The sequence below is a fragment of the Pelophylax lessonae genome (assembly GCF_965119305.1).
Source record: "Pelophylax lessonae genome assembly, chromosome: 12".
Taxonomy (NCBI): domain Eukaryota; kingdom Metazoa; phylum Chordata; class Amphibia; order Anura; family Ranidae; genus Pelophylax; species Pelophylax lessonae.
Genome location: NC_138779.1, coordinates 200,232,418 through 200,244,772, shown reverse-complemented (window position 1 = coordinate 200,244,772; position 12,355 = coordinate 200,232,418). Strand labels below are relative to the sequence as shown.

At 43.5% G+C, this 12,355-nt stretch overlaps 2 protein-coding genes across 2 annotated transcripts in view; both read right to left on the bottom strand.

Moving 5' to 3' along the window:
- SMG9 (SMG9 nonsense mediated mRNA decay factor) overlaps positions 1–12,355 on the bottom strand; it is a 91,005-nt gene that overhangs the window by 57,607 nt on the left and 21,043 nt on the right. The gene's annotated exons all lie outside the window — the stretch shown is intronic.
- The window catches only part of KCNN4 (potassium calcium-activated channel subfamily N member 4), a 114,381-nt gene continuing 114,237 nt past the window's right edge, over positions 12,212–12,355 (bottom strand). The window contains exon 9 of the mRNA XM_082273544.1: positions 12,212–12,325. The gene's annotated coding sequence lies outside the window, so the exon portion shown is untranslated. The remainder of the gene's footprint in view (positions 12,326–12,355) is intronic.

The window sequence follows — 12,355 nt, the reverse complement described above, 5'->3', positions numbered from 1 at the left end:
CTCCCTGATGCATTTCGTCATTAACAAGACGTCTGTGGAGGAGGGGCCGAGGTGTCTTGTTAATGACAAAATGCATCAGGGAGTGGTCTACCGGTGATGACATCACGCACGCCCGATCGCTTACCAGCGGTAGTGTTTGAAGCCAACAGCCTGCTGCTCTTTTGTTACACAACACAAATGCCTTTTATGTTTTGTATGAAGGTAATTGTAGCCATCTTTTAAAATAAATCCTTTTTATATCATGATGGGCTTCACTATGGGGGTTTTCCTTCTTTATCATTGTGAGTCTCCCCTATATGATCTGTGATCCATATAACGTTTACCCTCCTGGATAAACTTGCTGCTGCCTGTTTGACCATTATAATTTATGGTCTTGGACATCTGGTAAGAAGTCTGAGTTTGAGAGTGTTGCTGGTGACGGATCCCTTTACTTTCACTCTGCACTGATCATTCCTTCATTGGATTGTTTTGCACTTATGGACTGTTTTTGATTTTTTTGTGTTGCATTATTAACCACTTAAGCCCCAGCCCTATTTCGGACACTTTTTGTTTACAAGTTAAAATCAGTATTTTTTCCTAGAAAACTACTTAGAACCCCCAAACATTTTTTTTTTTTTTTTTTTCCAACTCCAAACATTATATATATTTTTTTAGCAAAGACTCTGGAGAATAAAATGTCGGTCATTGCAAAATTTTTTGTCACGCGGTATTTGCGCAGCGGTCTTTAAAACGCCATTTTTTTTGGAAAAAATTAGAAAAATCACATTTCACTGCATTTAAAAAATACTAAACAGTAAAGTTAGCCCATTTTTTTCGTATATTGTGAAAGATGATGTCACGTCGAGTAAATAGATACCCAACATGTTACGGTTTAAAATTGCGCCCCCCCCCCCCCCCCCCCCCCGTGGGATGGCGACAAACTACGGTCAATAGAGATCTCAATTGACGACGCTTTAAATTTATTTAACGGTTACCAATTTAGAGTTAGAGTGTAGCTCTTTTTTTTTTTTAATTATTGCCCATGCTCTGGTGATCGTGGCGATACCTCACATGTGTGGTTTGAACAGTGATTTCATTCGCGGCTCGACTTGCGTATACGTTTTTTTTTGTGCGCGAGCTAACGGTGACAGGGGCTGCTAAATTTTTTTATTTTTTTTTTTTTCCTATTTATTTTTTCTTTTTTTTAACTTTATTACAGGTTTTAAAAAAAAATAAAAAATCTGATCACTTTTATTGCTGTCACAAGCAATGTAAACATCCCTTGTGACACCAATATGTAGTGACAGGTACACTTTATGGAGGGATCGAGGGTCTAAAAGACCCCAAACCCCTCCACTGCACTTCCATGTATGGAAAACGCCAAAAACTGCGTTTTTGCATACAGCCGTTTTTTAAATTTGCCACCTTTTGCAGCACAGTAACCCGGAAGTGATGTCATGGGCGCCGCCTCCGGGTTACGTCATCGGAGACCCGATCGATGCCGTTTCTGGCATTCATCGGGACTCCATCCAGCCGGCGGACGTGCCGGCTGGGTGCTCGGGGCTCCCGGTGGGAAGGGAGCCCCGAGCAAAGCCACCCGGGTAACGTTCGAGCGGCTCCCGAGCCGCATCGTTCGTTACCGACGGAAAGCCGACCGTCGGCTTTAAACCACAGTACCGGGATGATGCCTCTAGCTAGAGGCATCATCCCGGTATAACCCCGCAAAGTCTGCCAACGTACGGGTACGTCAGTATGCGGTAAGTGGTTAAGATTGAGTTCTATTTTGCACTTTTTCACTTTTTATGTACACCAACCAGACTCGCAGGTCTAGGTGAACCTAACCTCGGAACTTACTATAAAGCAGCCATACTAGATAAAGCTAAAGCTTGGTGGGCCACCACCTACCAGCCAACCTAGCTCCAAAATCGAGAGTACAGCCCTGACAATGTCCACAAAAGGACTACTCAGTGCCATACTACTACACATGCAACCAACTAAATGCTACCTGGACACTGTCACAGCTACCACTAGAGTTTGGAAAGCGACATACCAAGCAACCAAAGGCATCCCAGCGGAGTTACTTCCACTTCTTCCTCTAAATACTCTGGAGCTTCTCATTCCCAACACATCCTTTACCCCTTGGATCAAGGCTGGTATCGATAATATAGGAACCCTAAACTCAGACTCCACACTCAAATCCTTCCAACAACTATGCTCGTCCTACCCGATTAATCCCAGGCAATTCTAAATGTACCTCCAACTAAGGTCTGCTCTACGCCAACTCCAATTCTCGTGTAATACAGTTATCCTGAACATAATCCGCTTCTACGAAATGTCGAAATCATCCCTCAAAGCGATTTCTCACATCTACCAGCTTATCCTAAGCACCCTCTCTCATGGTAACACCCCCTCAATGTGTGGCTGGGAACAATGGATAAAAAAGCTATACCACAGAACAATGGCACCTGGCCCTGAACTCTACTCGCAAAGTATCATGCTGCATTTCCCATTGGGAGATAAAATATTCAATAACTGGTACTTGACCCCCCCCCCACACATATATCCAGAAGCTCCCTCTACATGCTGGTGTGGTCACTATGGCTCAATGCTTCACATCTGGTGGAGTTGCCCAGCATTGGAGAAATTCTGGTCGGATATATCTTCATTCATCACCCCTTCCTTAGGCCTCTCATTCCCTCTGACACCCCAGATGGTGTTACTCAGCATGGATTCTAACCTATGGCCCTCAAATCTCAACACTCTCTTGGCACACATTTTCATTCCCATTGGCTTAGCTAATGCAAGAAAATGGAAAAGCACCCAACCTCCAACATTAGCTGAAGTACTCTGTATACTAAATGAAAATTGCTGGCTTGAATATGCCTTTGCAAAGGTTAACCTAAAAAATTCACTCCTTTATTACAAACTGCAAAGCCTGGCTTAAGCACCAGGAAGGCCCTGGTGAACTTACATAGTGCCCTCCCTCAATGCCCCCTACCTACAAACTGCCAATCCCTTTGGCCTCTTCCCTGCTGAGTCTCCACCTGATCTTTGTCTCCCCTTTACTCAATTCTCTGTTCTTATCTTCCAGACAACCACACTTTAAGTTTAATAGAAAAAGGAAATGTGGAGAATCGTGGGTTGGAAGACCAAACCACACCTGGTTCTTCACAAAAACATATGACTGGACTTTCTAAGGCACACCATAGAATGAATCATAACGACTCACATAACTAAAAAAGATTTTATTTATTTATATAAATAAATAAAATAAATAATAAATAAAATCTTTTTTAATTATGTGAGTCATTCTATGGTGTGCCTTAGAAAGTCCAGTCATATGTTTTTGTGAAGAACCAGGTGTGGTTTGGTCTTCCAACCCACGATTCTCCACATTTCCTTTTTCTATTTAACTTTGGATGATGGCACAAGTTGGGTAGTTCAATTTCTTTAATGCTTAAGTTTAAATTGTCTTCTCCTCTATTGTCACAAAAGTTACAATACTAGTCAACTTTGAATACTAATATTAGCTTGATGACTGTTTAAGTTTGCATAATTTCCCATATGCAACACTGTATGCCTTTCATCTTTTTTGCATATTGTACTGCTATTTATTACTCAATAAAACCTCAAAGTTAAAAAATATATATATATGTCTCATGTCTATGACTGTCTACTGCAGCATGTCCACAGTCTCTGACCATCTCTTGTATTATATTCATAGTCTCTGACCATCTGTTGTATGATGTCTGCAGTCTCTGACCATCTGTTGTATGATGTCCACAGTCTCTGACCATCTCTTGTATTATATTCGTAGTCTCTGACCATCTCTTGTATTATATTCATAGTCTCTGACCATCTGTTGTATGATGTCTGCAGTCTCGGACCATCTCTTGTATGATGTCCACAGTCTCTGACCATCTCTTGTATGATGTCCACAGTCTCTGACCATCTCTTGTATTATATTCATAGTCTCTGACCATCTGTTGTATGATGTCTGCAATCTCGGACCATCTCTTGTATGATGTTCACTGTCTCTGACCATCTCTTGTATGATGTCCACAGTCTCTGACCATCTCTTGTATGATGTCCACAGTCTCTGACCATCTCTTGCATCATGTCTATAGTCTTTGACTATTACATGGTGTATGCTTTCTGTCTCTGATAATGAATTTATCTGACAATGAATATTCACTCAATTTTATGTGTGGCCCTTAGGAGATGTCAGGGGACTCACTTGAGGCTCCCATATCAAGAAAGTTGACCACCACTGGTATACAGCATAAGCTACATGCGGTATACAGCGCTGTGTTTTGTAAGCGGTATAGGGACCTCCTGTCTGTTGCTGAAACAAAATTGAGTCAGGTAGACAATTACATGAAGCCTTATATTTTTATCAATGAATACAAGGGTTGATTGGTTGGGGTGGAGAGGGGGTGGATGGCATCACAATCGCCACCCCAGCTAGTCAGAGGAAGCTTTGTATTAATTGATAAAAATACAAAGCTTCCTGGGAATGGCCATGCAGAGCTCCACCCGACTTGATTTTTTTTTGGGAACAGGGCAGGAAGTCCCGTACTGCTGCCGAAACCCAGCTTCTGCTACATACAGTTTATAAAGCGCTCATGGTGGGTGGGTACATCTATTAAAGGAAATTGTTTGTTTGTGCCAGCTTGGTCTAAATAAACTATTTAAAGCAGAACTTCCCTTGCCTTCTCCCGCCTTCTATAAAATGTTTGGACACTATTTTGTTTGGGGGGAGGAGCGGGTACCTAGGTTTGCCTAGGCAATCCAAGTAGAAGTTCAGCCCCCCTCTCGTTGCATGCACCTTTCTGGGATACATCACAGGTCCCAGACTTTTTTGGGGGAACATTGAACATCCTGTTTAAAGTTCAAGGAAAGCTGGAATTCAGCTTCAAATCAAAGGTCTATACCCAGGACGTCTCTTTCTCTATCACACTGCCCCTCTCCAGTCACTTTCATTCCATAGGAACACTCTGTAAGGAGGACAGAAATCTTTCCAAAGGTTCAGGCCACACAATGCATCTCCTGGTCAGGCAACGAAACATGGATAGCAAAAATTTTTCTAAAACAATGCAATTACTTCAACAACTCTCCAGAAGCACAATACAAAATAATTAATAAAAATGATGCCCCGCAACACCAAACAACTGATCTAAAAATATAGGCAACTAAAGTATATGCAGATCTTGACTTTTCCTGAAATAGTCATGTTTGGGTACACGCATGCCTTGTCAGCATCCATATTTGTCTATTCGTGTGATAGGCATTCTTGTGAACCAACATACAGTATCTCACAAAAGTGAGTACACCCCTCACATTTTTGCAAATATTTTATTATATCTTTTCATGTGACAACACTGATGAAATGATACTTTGCTACAATGTAAAGTAGTGAGTGTACAGCTTGTATAACAGTGTAAATTTGCTGTCCCCTCAAAATAATTCAACACACAGCCATTAATGTCTAAACCGCTGGCAACAAAAGTGAGTACACCCCTAAGTGAAATTGTCCAAATTGGGCCCAAAATGTCAACATTTTGTGTGGCCACCATTATTTTCGCAGCACTGCCTTAACCCTCTTGGGCATGGAATTCACCAGAGCTTCACAGGTTGCCACTGGAGTCCTCTTCCACTCCTCCATGATGACATCACAGAGCTGATGGATGTTAGAGACCTTGCGCTCTTCCACCTTCCGTTTGAGGTTGTCCCACAGATGCTCAATATGGTTTAGGTATGCAGACATGCCTGGCCAGTCCACCTTTACCCTCAGCTTCTTTAGCAAGGCAGTGGTTGTCTTGTAGGTGTGTTTGTGGTCATTATCATGTTGGAATACTGCCCTGCGGCCCAGTCTCCGAAAGGAGGGGATCATGCTCTGCTTCAGTATGTCACAGTACATGTTGGCATTCATGGTTCCCTCAATGAACTGTAGCTCCCCAGTGCCGGCAGCACTCATGCAGCCCCAGACCATGACACTTCCACCACCATGCTTGACTGTAGGTAAGACACACTTGTCTTTGTACTCCTCACCTGGTTGCCGCCACACACGCTTGATACCATCTGAAACAAATAAGTTTATCTTGGTCTCATCAGACCTCAGGACATGGTTCCAGTAATCCATGTCCCTAGTCTGCTTGTCTTTAGCAAACTGTTTGTGGGGTTTCTTGTGCATCATCTTTAGAAGAGGCTTCCTTCTGGGACGACAGCCATGCAGACCCATTTGATGCAGTTTGCAGCGTATGGTCTAAACACTGACAGGCTGACCCCCCCCCCCCCCACCTCTTCAGCCTCTGCAGCAATGCTGGCAGCACTCATATGTCTATTTCACAAAGATAACCTCTGGATATGACGCTGAGCACGTGCACTCAACTTCTTTGGTCGACCATGGCAAGGCCTGTTCTGAGTGGAACCTGTCCCGTTGATCGCTGTATTGTCTTTGCCACCATTCTGCAGCTCAGTTTCAGGGTCTTGGCAATCTTTTAATAGCCTAGGCCATCTACATCTATGTAGAACAACAGTTCTTTGCCGTGAGGTGCCATGTTGATCTTCCAGTGACCAGTATGAGAAAGTGAGAGCGATAACACCAAATTTAACACACCTGCTGCCCATTCACACCTGAGACCTTGTAACAATTAGGAGTCACATGACACCGGGGAGGGGAAATCGCTAATTGGGCCCAATTTAGGTATTTTCACTTAGGGGTGTACTCACTTTTGTTGCCAGTGGTTTAGTCATTAATGGCTATGTGTTGAGTTATTTTGAGGGGACAGCACATTTACACTGTTATACAAGCTGTACACTCACTACTTTACATTGTAGCAAAGTGTCATTTCTTCAGTGTTGTCACATGAAAAGTTATAATAAAATATTTACAAAAATGTGAGGGGTGTACTCACTTTTGTGAGATATTATAAGTGCTTGGGTAGGGTACAAAAAGTCAAGATTTGCATCTTTCTCAGAATCTTCTTTTTTCTGTTTTTTTTTTTTCTCTGAAACAATGTCCTTGTTTAATCAGGTATCATTTTTAAAGTGTGCATATCTAGCCAAAATGTTATTTTTATAGAGGAAAGAATGATTAAATCCTTTCCTTTCCCTTCCCTCCTTTCCTTTCTCTTCCTTCCTTTCCTTTTCCTTCTTTCCTTTCCATTCTTTCCCTTTCCTTTCCCTTTCCTTTCCCTTCCATTTCCTTCTTTCCTTTTACTTTCTTTTCATTTCCCTTCACTTTCCTTCCCTTTCATTTATTTTATTTTCCTTTTCCTTTCCTTTCCTTTCCTTTCCTTTCCTTTCCTTTCCTTTCCTTTCCTTTCCTTTCCTTTCCTTTCCTTTCCTTTCCTTTCCTTTCCTTTCCTTTCCTTTCCTTTCCTTTCCTTTCCTTTCCTTTCCTTTCCCTTCCCCTTCACTTTCCTTCCCTTTCATTTATTTTATTTTCCTTTTCCTTTCATTTCCCTTCCCTTCCCTTCCCTTCCCTTCCCTTCCCTTCCCTTCCTTCCTTTCTTTTCCTTTCCCTTCACTTTCCTTCCCTTTCATTTATTTTATTTTCCTTTCCTTTCCTTTCCCTTCCCTTCCCTTCCCTTCCCTTCCTTCCTTTCCTTTCTCTTCTTTCCTTTCATTTCCTTTCCCTTTCCTTTCCCTTCCATTTCTTCTTTCCTTTTACTTTCTTTTCCTTTCCCTTCACTTTCCGTCCCTTTCATTTATTTTATTTTACTTTCTTTTCCTTTTTTTCCCTTTCCTTTCCCTTCCTTTCCCTTATTCTTCTTTCCTTTCCTTTCCTTTCCCTTCCCTTCCCTTCCCTTCCTTCCTTTATTTTCCTTTCCCTTCACTTTCCTTTCCTTTCCTTTCCTTTCCCTTCCCTTCCCTTCCCTTTCTCTTCTTTCCTTTCATTTCCTTTCCCTTCCATTTCTTCTTTCCTTTTACTTTCTTTTCCTTTCCCTTCACTTTCCTTCCCTTTCCTTTATTTTATTTTACTTTCTTTTCCTTTCCTTTCTCTTCCCTTCCCTTTCATTTTCCTCTCCTTTCCATTACTTTTCTCTCCTCTTCTCTTTCCATTTCTTACTCTTCCTTTCCCTTCTTTTCCTACTATTGAGCCCCGGCACACACTAAGCCGTATAACCATATTCACAGCAATACCACCACAGGCGGCTGATATGGTGGAAGGATGACCAATGTTGGACTGTTTGCCCTGCAACTACTTGTCCAGGTCTTCAGGATGTTTATATTACATTCAGTCTCTGCATTGAAAGAATGTTCCAACTAAAGCTATGTACCACTGTTCATATGTGTAGTTTAACCACTTTAGGACCGGAGGATTTTCCTGCTTAACGTCCAGGCCACTTTTTCCAACTTGGCACTGCGCGACTTTAACTGACAATTGCGCGGTCATGCAACTTCATACCCAAACTAAATTTACGTCCTTTTTTTCCCACAAACAGAGTGTTCTTTTGGTGGTATTTGATCACCTCTGCACTTTTAATTTTTTGCGATATTAATAAAAAAAGAGCGAAGATTTTGCAAAAAAATTGACATTTTCTAATTTGACAGTTAAAAAATATCCAATATATTCAATTTTTGTTATATATTTAGGCCAAAATGTATTTAGCTACATGTCTTTGACAAAAAAAAATTCTAAATGAGCGTATTTTTAACCACTTTCAGACCGGAATATTTTTCCCCATTCCTGACCAGGCTATATTTTGCGATTCGACACTGCGTTTATTTTGCGACGCTGTACCCAAATTAAATTTAAGTCCTTTTTTTCCCCACAAATAAAGCTTTCTTTTGGTGGTATTTGATCACCTGTGCGATTTTTAATTTTTGAAAAAAAGAGCGACAATGTTGAAAAAAAAAAATACAATATTTTTTACATTCTGATATATAACATTCCCCCCCCCCCCCCAAAAAAAAATGTAAAAAATCAATATTTTTTAACATTTTAGGCCAATTTGTTTTCTGCTACATATTTTTGGTAAAAAAAAAAATCACAATAAGCGTATTTTGATTGGTTTGCGCAAAAGTTATTGCGTTTACTAACTACGGGAAAGATTTATGTCATTTTTATAATTTTTTTTTTTTTACTAGTAATGGCGACGATCTGCGTTTTTTTTTTTGCCGGATTGCGACATTGCGGCGGACAGATCGGACCCCTAACTGAAATTTTTGACACTTTTGGGGGGACCAGTGACATTACTATAGTAATCAGTGCTAAAAATATGCACTGTTACTGTAATAATGACACTGGCAGGGAAGGGGTTAACACTGTTGGTGATCGAGGGGTTAAATGTATGCCTCATGCTTACTGACGTGTGTGGGGGAAGGTGACTGAGTGACACAGGGACAGATCGCAGGTTCAGCTATGTTGAATCCTGCAATCTGTCACTGCCTGTCACAGGAGATCCGCCCGCTTTGTTTACACAAGTGGGCGGATTTCCACACTCGATCCCCGACGATTGGGGAAGAGCAGCGGTGATCACCGCCTCTCCTCCCCTGGCCCGACTCCCGCTGTGTCTGAATACAGCGGGAGCGAGTCTCCAGCGGCGCGCGCGCGCCACCGAGAGGGGGCGGGATCCAGTGACGTAGGTCTACGTCGCTGGACCCAGGAGAGCCACTTTGCCGCAGTAGGCTCAATGTGAGCAGACGGCAAGTGGTTAAATAATTAAAAGAAAACCCCTGGTGTTCTTTTTTTCCTACCTCAATCCCACTGGTCTATAGGCTGAATGAAAGACATCCAACAGATTCCTCCATCCACGATCTAACTTGATGTAGACACTGTTGGGACAACATTTTTCCAGCAGGCTCCTTTGACAAAAATCGTTCAAACAATCAACTTTTGTTGAACGGAAGGGGGCGGCACAGCCACCCACTAAGCGACTTTCAGCCGGTTCACCAGGAACTGGAGGAAATTTGCCCAGTGTATGACTAGCTTCAGAGGGAATCCCGCCAAAATAATAGAAATTTGCTGCAACCAGAACAAGTGTTTCCATTGGAAGACTTCACCTCTATTCATGTTGTGGTGACAGCCCAAAATTTGTTTCTTCCCATCAGTTTTAGATCTGGTGGCAAGGTCACCAGAACACACAAAGAGCGTGACTTTTCCTAACTTGGACACAGTAATGAGGACATCACAAAGGCCCTAGACCAGGAATCTCCATCGTTCTAAAGAAATGGCCACTTTACTTTCCTTCAGACTTTAGGGGGGCTGGACTGCGCCCAGTGGGAGCAAACAATGCCCAGATTTTGGTATTGGGGGGAGAAATAGTTGGTGTTGTTGGAAGAAATAATGCCCCATTTTTGTTGTCAGTGGAAGGAGATATGCCCCATATTTGGTGTCACTGGAAGAAATAGTGCCCCGTTGTTGGTGTCAGTGGCAGGAATTTTGCCCCATTGTTGGTGTCAGTGTCAGGAATATAGCCTAAAGCACAGGTGTCAAACACAAGGCCCGCGGACCGAACGTGGACCCCCAGGCCATTTCATGTGGCCCTCGCACCTCTCCTGCAGCTGCGGCACCCCCCTTGTCTCTGCCCCCACCTTGTCTCAGTAGTCAGCAGCAGAGAGGACAGAACTCCTTTTCCAGATCCTGCACTCCTCTGTGCAGCTGCAGAAAGGCTTGTCTTGCCCCCCCTCTTCTCCGCAGTCTACAGCAGAGAGGAGGGCAGAACTCCTCCTACAGATCTTGCACCTCTCTTTGCATCCGCCTCCCATGGTCTCAGCATTCAGCAGACTCTGGAAGCTGACTCCAGCCCTCCTCTGACCACCAGACACTGTACTTCTTCCCAGATCCACCCGCATCTTCTTCCTGGCAACATCACAAGGTAAGGGGGTGCATTGTGATGTAAGGAAGGGTGGGTGACTCTTGACTTCTAATGATGGGGGGTTCTTGACATCTCATGTAGGGGTGTAAGGAGGCATGGGGTGCTCTGGACATCTAATCTTACACATATAACCGGCCCTTTGAGGGCAACTATAATGCTGATGCGGCCCGCAATGAAATTGAGTTTGACACCCCTGGCCTAAAGGCAAGCAAAGGGGTGCAGTTTGGAGACCACTGCACCATACTAAGATCTAAAAGAAAAAACTTTTTGGCTTTGGATACCCTTTAAAGTTCCTGGCCTGCTGCTGGCCTGTACCCAGTGCTGTATTTTGGCCTAGGCCAACAAGGCCCAGGCCTAGGGCAGCACTTTTCAGGGGGGCAGCAAAAAAGTCGCCCCCCTCTACCTTGGACTCTATTGGCCACTGGTTGCTAGAGCTGCCTCTCTCACCTCCCTCTCTCTCATTTACCCCCTCTCTATCACTCCCTCCTCTCTCTCATTCCCCTCTCTCTCTCTCACCCCCTCTCTCTCTCATCCCCCTCTCTCAACCAACTCTCTCTCACCCCCTCTCTCTCTCTCATCCACCCTCTCTCTATCACCCCCCCTCTCTCTCACCCTCCTCTCTCTCTCTCACTCTTTCATTCCCCCCTCTCTCTCTCACCCTCCTCTATTTCATCCCCCCTCTCTCTCTCCCTCCCTTACCCAGCCCCCTCTTTCTCTCCCTCACCCTTCTCTCTCTCCCACACCCTTCTCTCTCTCTCTCCCACCCCCTCTTGTGAGATCTCGGGTTCATGGGACTTGTAGTCCTTCAATTTTGGAGGGAGCCACATCCGTTAAAAAAGGAGTGGGGAAAATTTACATGGGGAGTGGGGGAGCAGGGCGCCCAATTTTAGTCTTGCCTAGGGCAGCACAAAACCAAAATACACCACTGCCTGTACCAGAGGACTTGTCACATCTGAAGGTAGGCCAACCTAACCTGAGAAAACAGGAAAAGAGCCGCTCAGGTGTGCGTTCCAAACCCGGTGCAGGTCAGATCCGTCATCCAAGAGTAGAAGAAATCCAAGTTTGAGACCGCACTCAGGGTATTATGATGAAATCAAAGGTTTATTTATTCCTCACAAATAAAGTAGACAGACAGTGTACAGAACAGACGCGTCCGGTTGACGCGTTTCACGACGCTGTAGGTCGCTTACTCATAACCACCAATGGTTATGAGTAAGCAACCTACAGCGTCGTGAAACGCGTCAACCGGACACGTCTGTTCTGTACACTGTCTGTCTACTTTATTTGTGAGGAATAAAGAAACCTTTGAGGCCAACCTAACCTCCCAGGACAGCTGAGGTCATGACTGTACATACAACACACATGTACTTAAGGGTCCCCTAGGAGAAACATTGGCTTCTCAGTTTCCCAAAGACACAATGTCAGAACCCAAAACGTACTTGCTGTTACTGCATATCATTTTATGTGCATCACGTATAGCTACATTATAAATCTCCCATTTTTAAATACATTTATTCCACCTCATTTTTTAGTATATGTGCTGCCGAGGC